Raw genomic sequence first — 8,884 nt, forward strand, 5'->3', positions numbered from 1 at the left:
CCTTCATGATAAAAGTCTTGGAAAGATCAGGAATTCAAGGCCAATACCTAAACATAGTAAAAGCAATATACAGCGAAAGAGTAGTCAACATCAAACTAAATGGAGAGAAACTTGAAGCAATCCCACTAATATCTGGGACTAGACAAGGCTGCCCCCTCTCTCATTACGTATTCAATATTGTACTTGAAGTCCTATTTAGAGCAATTAGACAACAAAAGGAGATCAAAGGGATACAAATTGAAAAGAAGAAATCAAAGTATAAAAATTTGCATGCAGGGCCACGTGCCACCATGTGCTCCACCTGTGCTCAGTCCAATGGTTGGCTGTGAGACTCTACTTCAATAGTTGGGCACTGGCAGAGCCTCTCAGGAGACAGCTATATCAGGCTCCTGTCAACCAGCACTCGCTGGATTCCACCTCACACCAGTCAGAATGGCTAAGATCAAAAACTAAGGTGACAGCAGATGCTGGCGAGGTTGTGAAGAAAGAGGAACACTCCTCAGTTGCTGGTGGGATTGCAACCTGGTACAACCACTTTGGAAATCAGTTCAGCATTTCCTCAGAAAACTGGACATCGTACTACCTGAGGACCCACAAATATCATTCCCGGGCATATACCCAGAAGATGCTACAACATGTAATAAAGGATACATGCTTCACTATATTCATAGCAGCCTTATTGATAATAGTCAGAATCTGGAAACAACCCAGATGTCCTTCAACAGAGGAATGGATACAGAAAATGTGGTACATTTACACAATTGTATACTACTCAGCTATTAAAAACAATGTATGAAATTCTTAGGCAAATGGATGGATCTGGAAAATATCATCCTGAGTGAGGTAACCCAATCACAAAAGAACACACACGGTATGCACTCACTGGTAAGTGGATATTACTCCAGAAGCTTGGAATACCCAAGATACAGTCCATAAACCACAAGAAACTCAAGTGTGGATAGTTAGATCCTTCTTAGAAGGGGGAACAAAATACCAATGGAAGGAGTTGCAGAAACAAAGTGTTGAGCAGAGACCAAAGGAAGGACAATCCAGAGACTGCCCAACCTGGGGGTCCTTCCCATATACAATCACCAAACCCAGCTAGATGATTTTTTTAAAGATATTGAAAACAATTCTTTTATAACATTTTATACTTTATTAATCCTTAAATACTACATGATTCATTTGGTTTTGTTAGTGAAGATAATTTAAAAATAGGATCTTGTCTCAGATCCATAAACATACCTTGTTTTTCCTACAACTCTACTCTGAAAATTATTGTTAAAGTACACGACTATTTTTTTGTTTGTTTGTTTTTAAATGAGACCAGGTCCAGGCTATGCTCAAGCTCACCATGTAACTAAAGTTGGACTAAAATCCTAACTCCAGGCTTAGCATCTCAAATCCTAAGATTACTTCTTAATATTTCCATCTAATCTGATACTCCTCTGAGTTTAATACCATTTTTATAACTCTAATGTAGTCTTATGGAAACATATATACATACAGTCACAATAATTTAATATTTAATGCAATCAAAACACATAGCTCACTTTCATCTGTATTTACTGCCTGACAAAATTCCAACCATGATTTTAATAAGCAAAGATGCTGACCAATATCCCTTTATATTTATGACTCCATGTTTGGCATGGATTCTCCAAAGATTCTGACAGTGGCAATTGTTTCATTACTTACATCCTCAGTTCCTTTATTTTCTTGATTCAGGGAGAAACTTAAGAAATAAGTCCTTTATTTATTGATAGTTGTAGGACAGAATTTTCTCATATTTAGGGATTCTGCCCTCTATTTACAAAGACTATTTTATTATATATGATCTTTATATTTTGTTACTGAATATCTCCACAGTAATTTTTTTTAAACTTCTGGCATTTTCTTATTCACCTGGAGTATAAAAGTGTTTGTTTAGACAACTGCCTTTGTTTAATCTCTTTCTTTTTATATTAAATATTATGTATTTCAGACATAATTGTCAGAATATAGATAATTATGTAATTTATTGAAATGTGATATTTTCCTTCCTTTGCAGTGTATTTTGGCATCAATTTCCAGATTATTTTCAAGTGTTTAACTGAAGATAAAATTAAAGATAACCTACTGTATTTCTGCCTTTCAAAACAAAACACAAACTTTGAATTTTAGTAACCATAACCCAAACTATCATTTTTTTTCCATCCTGGAAACACAGTCTAAAACCACCATCAGTGTCTTCTCCCAATCATTTCCAGTTTCATACTTCATCTATATCAATGCAGGACAATTTTAACTTCCAGGGTTCCTGACACAACACACAACTTAATTCTCTTATGAAAATATTACTCCATTCAGAGTGGTTTTTGCTTGTTTGTTTGTTTGTTTTGTAGTGTAGGTATAAACTCAAAAGAGTAGTCTAAAGTGAAAGTTTTGTACATTTAATGTTCCATTTATGGTGTTAAAGAATTTCTAAGGATTTTAAACTAAAACCCACCATGAAAAGAGTCATGTTGATTCAGTTGTTCCTGTTGTTTCCATTTCTTTCTTGCCAGCAAAAGATATCTGCTAAATCTACAGTCAATGCAAAAATAAAAACAAAAACAAACAAATCAAACTAATTTTAGAGTTATATTTGTACGTTAAAATTTAATTAATGGCCCATTTCTTGACCAGGTAAACATAGGGTAGACTCAGTAGAAATCATATATCCAAGAGCAAAGATTATTCAAATAACCCTCTCTTCCTCTCACTCTTTCCACAAAGAACATGTCACTCATCTGAATTTCCTTACAGTGTCAACACTCTTCAACATAAAACACTTATCTTTTACCATTACTCTAGATAACAATTTAGATTCAGATAGTAGATTACTACTTATAGGTGGGTCATAGACCGCCAATTGTTGCTCACTTTGAAGTTAAAGAAGTCATCTCAATCTCTTCAACACTGGAAATATAACATAATTTAATATCATTAAACTCTGCACTATACAAATGTTTGAGGTGACTATAAAATTCAGTTCAGATTAATACATGAAGGAGTTCCTTAGACAGTTGATTGACAGAAAAAATGCTTTATAATCCACAACACTCAAATTTCATTGATTGCAAAATAGTTTGTGACTTACAAAAGTAATAATTATTCACAGAAGGATTTAGAATCAAAAAGTAGATTTTCGTCCAAAACGAAAGCAGAGGTTAAGGAATTGATTGTCAAAACTAAAAATAAATGTATATCTAAAAGATTCTCCAAATATAATCACAAGAATCTAAACTTCTCTTAAATTGAAAGAAAGAAAAAACAATTTAAAGATAGCTAACATCTCCCTTTTCTGAATTTAAGAATCTGAATATATTTTTTTAGTAAAAATTGAGTTGTTACTTATTGTAATTAATAAGTGAAAATAAAATACTTAAAATTTATATGGTATAAGAGCACACTTAATGAATCAATTTTATTTATCAACAAAGTGAGTGAGCTATGCTTCATGAGATCAACTATAATATAATTACTTCTTTAAGGATTCTGAGGATTAATGGATAGCCAGGTCTGGAGAACAAAGATATAGGAAGAAAGTATAGAAAGAAGAACACAGGAGATCAGTTATGCTGTTCAGCCTTAGGCTAAGTGATTGAAAAGATAAGGAGAATTTTAGGTTTCGATTAGGTATCTTATCTTATCATTTGTGAAGAATAATACATGGACTGCTTCTTTCCAAATTGTATCCCTTCCATGTCCTTTTGTAGTTCTATTGCTCTAGATAGAACTTCAAGTAATATATAGAATAGATAGAGAGACAGTGGGTAGCCTTTTCTTGTCCCTGATTTTAATGGGATTGTTTCAAGTTTCTCTCCTTTTAATTTGATATTGGATTGCTGTATATTGCTCTTATTATGTTTAGGAATGTGCATTGAATCCCTGATACCTCCAAGACTTTTAACATGATGGGGGTCATTCACAATGCCTAATCTTTTTCAGTGATTCAACATAATGCTTAAAATAAGGGCACAATGTAAAAAGGATAAATGAGCTCCCCTCCACTCCATGAAGGGATACTTAAACATACACTAAAGAAATTCTGAAAAAAGATTTTCTCCCCAGCAATCTTGTCAGATCTATCTTTAAGTGAAATATTTGCCAGTTCTTTGTTTCTGATTTCAGAATGTTGTTTGAATATATTAAATCCAAATAATCTGAATGCGTCAGAATGATTGTTTGCTATATCTAAAAATATTTTAAGGCAATAACTCACATATTTCAAATAAACTAGCCATTTCTTTCTTTGTCAGCTTTTGGACATTAAATTTAAATTGAATAACATCTTTCAGCAGAGCTGAACTTTTCCTGAGTATCAGGATTCTGAGTGTTCTGGTCTTTATGATTTATTCTGTTTATTGAAAATAGTTTTGTAAATTTTGTGATGTTTCAGACATGGATTTTCCTCGCTGAGAATATATTTGACATCAACAGTACATGAGAAATACATTATACATTCTCCATCATCTAAGTCCTACATTCTTCCAGCTCTGGTGCTATCATGAAACGTCATAGAGATTTGCAAGCATGTATTCTGTGTTTGACTGAATGTGGCATATGTAATCATCACAATTTTCTCTCTCTTTGAGTATGTGTGAGTGTGTGTGTGTATGTGTGCTTTTTCACATTCATCATTTAGAAGATACAGATGTATGTGCTGTTGCATTAGCTTAATAGTAATTTTAATACAAATATATACACTAAATTAATTCAGTAGCTATTTTTCTTTACCTATGATAGACTTCCAACAATGACACAGAGAGCCTAAGATTTATTTTCAAGCTTTACCACACTATAACTGCCCAGTCATTGACCTATTTCAATTCTTTATTGTAATAAGGCTATCTCCCAGCCTAAACCCCAGAGATACTTGCATTTTTATATTGGCTTGGCTTTCTGAGCTTCACATGTGTTTTTCCATGATGCCTCCTCTCATCTTCCTAGTGAATGAATCCCCCTTCTTTTTCTCTCTCCCCCTCCCCTGGCTGGCATTATTCTCCCACATTATTCTCTCTTGTACCCAGAAATTGCCTAATCAGCTTTTATTGACAAGGCAGAGAATAAGTGACGAGCACCATTTACACAAACTTGAGGCATGAAATTCTTAACATAAGCATTATAATGCTCTGTCTTGATTGCAGCAAGACATGAGAGTAGAGAAATCAGCATTTAAATAACACAAGGATAAACTCTACACAATGCAAAGTAATATTATGCCTATATATGTGTATACATCAAAGGACAATTTTGTATGTAATTCCTCAGGTGTCATCTATTTTTCTGGTTTTATTTGTTTGTTTGTTTTTGTATTTGTTTCAAGACAAGATTTCTCACTAAACATAGAACTCATTGACTGTGGTAGGCTGACTGATTACTGAATCTCAAATATCTATCTCTGTTCCATAGCCCTAGGATTTTGTAAACTTAGTACCAATTTTATACCTGGGTTCAGGGACACAAAATTGGGCAGTGTATTTAAAGCAAGCACTTTTGTACCAAACCATCTTCTCAATCCTGCATTTTAATAATCTTATACTTGTTTAGCAACACTAAATGAATTATACAAAAATGAATTTTCTAAAATGAATTATACAAAAAGAGTAATAGAATTGCTAAATATTCAACACTCAAGAGTTGAAATTAAATGTCTTTCTTAAAGGACAAAGTAAAAAATATAAGAAACTATAAGAAAGTATTTGGGGCCATAGTGACAATCCACTTTTTCACCTTGAATATCATTATTGTACTGAGTCAATCATTTTCATAATCATGAATCAGTAAAGTTATATTCCATGTATATGTTTAAAGATACTTTGCACCCTGTTAAATATCAGATTAATATCTCTAAGGGAACTATGCTTTATTCTTCCTTTTATATTTATGAAACTATTTCACAGGCAATTTTATCTCCTCAAAGTAGATTTATAAGGATTATTTGTATTTTCAAACTCTTATACTATAGATTATTACTTCATATGATTCCCATCATATTTTTTTTTTTTTTTTTTTTTTTTTTTTTTTTTTTTTTTTTTGGTTTTTTTTGAGACAGGGTTTCTCTGTATAGCCCTGGCTGTACTGGAACTCACTCTGGAGACCAGGCTGGCCTCGAACTCAGAAATCCACCTGCCTCTGCCTCCCAAGTGCTGGGATTAAAGGCGTGCGCCACCACCGCCCGGCTGATTCCCATCATTATGTGATGCATTTGTTCAGTTATTCAACATAAGGAGAAATTTGACGATCAATTAGATGAATCCAATCACCATAGACCATAAAATCCATATGTGGCAGAATACAGCCACAAAAATATCATAAAAGTAAATGTCTTTTTTTCTTCAAAGCTTGCCAATTCTCATTTCTGTTCAAATATTAAACATCACTCTGAGTTTCTGTCATACTGTAGACTATATTACACTCTAACAGCTAAACGGACATCTCAGCCGATTACAGTACTTAGCACTGTAAAAAATTTCAAAAATATTTTCCCTCGGGCAAAGCAATTTGCATTAGCACAATCTTGCAATACTTACTGAAGAAGCTCTGCCATTGTTTGATTTCCACCACACTATCACACAGGACTTTTATGTGAGTTGTCAAAGTCTTTTACGATGTTTTCCATCCTTCTTTTCTCAATTGTCTCCATGCTATTATGTGTTTTTACAAAATAAACACACAAAGAGAATGCAGAGATTTGGTTCTGAGTGTTCTATAACCAAGTTTTCTAGGTGAGACTCAAGCCTTCCAATTCTACAGATTATAAGTAACTTCATTGTTCAGTCCCATTTTTCTACCTCAAAGCTATAACATTATAGCTCTGTTAGTTATTGATATAGGCTGAAAGATTCCCATAAAATACACCTTTGAGCCTTATAGTAATTCATAGACATTTATTTTCATCTTTAGTTTGGCAAATAGTTCAATGATCTCCAAAAGATAATCAAGTTGCCCAGTATCAAACAGGTGTGTTCCAGACCAAAATATTTAAAAAGTTTGATTAGAAATCCTTGTTTTAACAGTAAGATTTGTTTATACCTAGAAAGGGGTGATGTAAGAAAGTTCACATTCTCTAAAGAAATGAATTATTCAATCAATTCACTAACTGTGAAATTATACTTGATGAGCTTTATATTTATAAAATTAGACCTAGCCCCCAAAAAAATCACAGTAGAAATCATGGCTCCATTATTTACTAACTATAATTTCCCAATGAAAGGGTGGCTTCTGATGACCATTCTGACTTTTTCTTTGTTTGTTGGTTTGGTTTGGTTTGGTTTGGTTTGGTTTTGAACAATGATTCACAATTAAAGAGATACTCTTGGGCCTCAGAACAGCCTTTGGAGTTTTGATTACTCAGGGAAATATTAAAGACTATGAAGAAATTTCTAGTTGAGGTGAATCAGCTGGCCATACTCTGTGGGCGACAGGTTGTAATGGCCGGGTTTCACACTTTCAATAAAACAATATCCTCTACGGTACATTATTTCCCAACTATTATCTCTGATTTGGAAGATTGTAAAATGGAGGCATGCTGGGGCAGGGGTGTCTTACTCAGGATTTCTATTCCTGAACAGACATCATGACCAAGAAGCAAGTTAGGGAGTAAAGGGTTTATTTAGCTTACTTCTACATTACTGTTTATCACCAAAGGAAGTCAGGACTGGAGTTCAAGCAGGTCAGGAAGCAGGAGCTGATGCAGAGGCCATAGAGGGATGTTCTTTACTGGCTTACTTCCCCTGGCTTGCTCAGCCTGCTCTCTTATAGAACCCAAGGCTTCCAGCCCAGAGATGGCACCACTCACAAGGGGCTCTACCCTCTTGATCACTAATTGAGAAAATGCCCCACAGCTGGGTCTCATGGAGGCACTTCCCCAACTGAAGCTCCCTTCTCTGTGATAACTCCAGCCTGTATCAAGTTGACACACAAAACCAGCCAGAACAGGGGGCCACTAAGAAAAGACTTGAGGGGGTATAGCTTAGGTCAACTTCCCATCTGTACTATGCTCCCTGACTGCATACTCAGGTCACCATCACCCCATACTTCTCCTGCTGGGACTTCTCTATGATAAAAGACTGCTCCCAAAATATGCCTTCTGCCCTAATTCGTTTCTTGTCAGATATTTGACCATATCAATAATAAAAGTAATTTATTTAGCACTTTGTATTATAAATAAACATAAGCAGACACAAAAAATTAAATATTTCCCAGAATTACACAGCTGAGCTAGATGGTTTTCAGAGAGAATTCACCTCTAGGTTCTTTGTGCTTTTAATAGTATTGAATATTCCAAGGCTAAATTTTTTAATCCATCATTAGAAAGTAAATATGACATAATAGAAAGCAACACTTTATGATATTAAAAGATAAAATAATAGTTTATTTTTAGAAACTTTTGTTTGTTTTGTATTTTCTGTGACTAGAATGTTAAGGGAAATTACAGCACTTTTGTTTGAATAGCAGTATTTTTACCTCAGTAGTACATGGGTGCCAGCTTCGCCAGTTAAAAATCAACATTTTACTATTAACCTGAAGTAGAAGCATCAATAGATATAGGGGGCTGCCTTGAGAATACAGAGTTCAGTAGAATTTTATTTAATTAATTTATTATTAATTAATAAATTGCTTGTTTTTGTCACTTGGAAGTAATAACTATTTATATCCTTGGAGCCTTGTTATAATATTTAATGAATGATATAATACTACTAAACATTAAGAAATTTTATGAAATAATATTTAAGGAACTTCCATCATAATATAAGTAATACCAAAAAATAAATGTTTCCCTTAATTCAGAGTAATTCATACATGTATGTATTGTGTCATGTTCAACCAGGATATATATATATATATATATATATAT

General features: G+C 33.7%; 1 long non-coding RNA gene across 1 annotated transcript in view; it reads right to left on the reverse strand.

The window, feature by feature from the left end:
• Positions 1-8,884, reverse strand: part of LOC116092251 — a 28,742-nt gene that overhangs the window by 4,226 nt on the left and 15,632 nt on the right. The window contains exon 2 of the long non-coding RNA XR_004119179.1: positions 2,489-2,565. This is a non-coding gene — a long non-coding RNA (uncharacterized LOC116092251). The remainder of the gene's footprint in view (positions 1-2,488; positions 2,566-8,884) is intronic.

The sequence above is a fragment of the Mastomys coucha genome, unplaced genomic scaffold, assembly GCF_008632895.1.
Source record: "Mastomys coucha isolate ucsf_1 unplaced genomic scaffold, UCSF_Mcou_1 pScaffold15, whole genome shotgun sequence".
NCBI classification, from domain to species: Eukaryota; Metazoa; Chordata; class Mammalia; order Rodentia; family Muridae; genus Mastomys; species Mastomys coucha.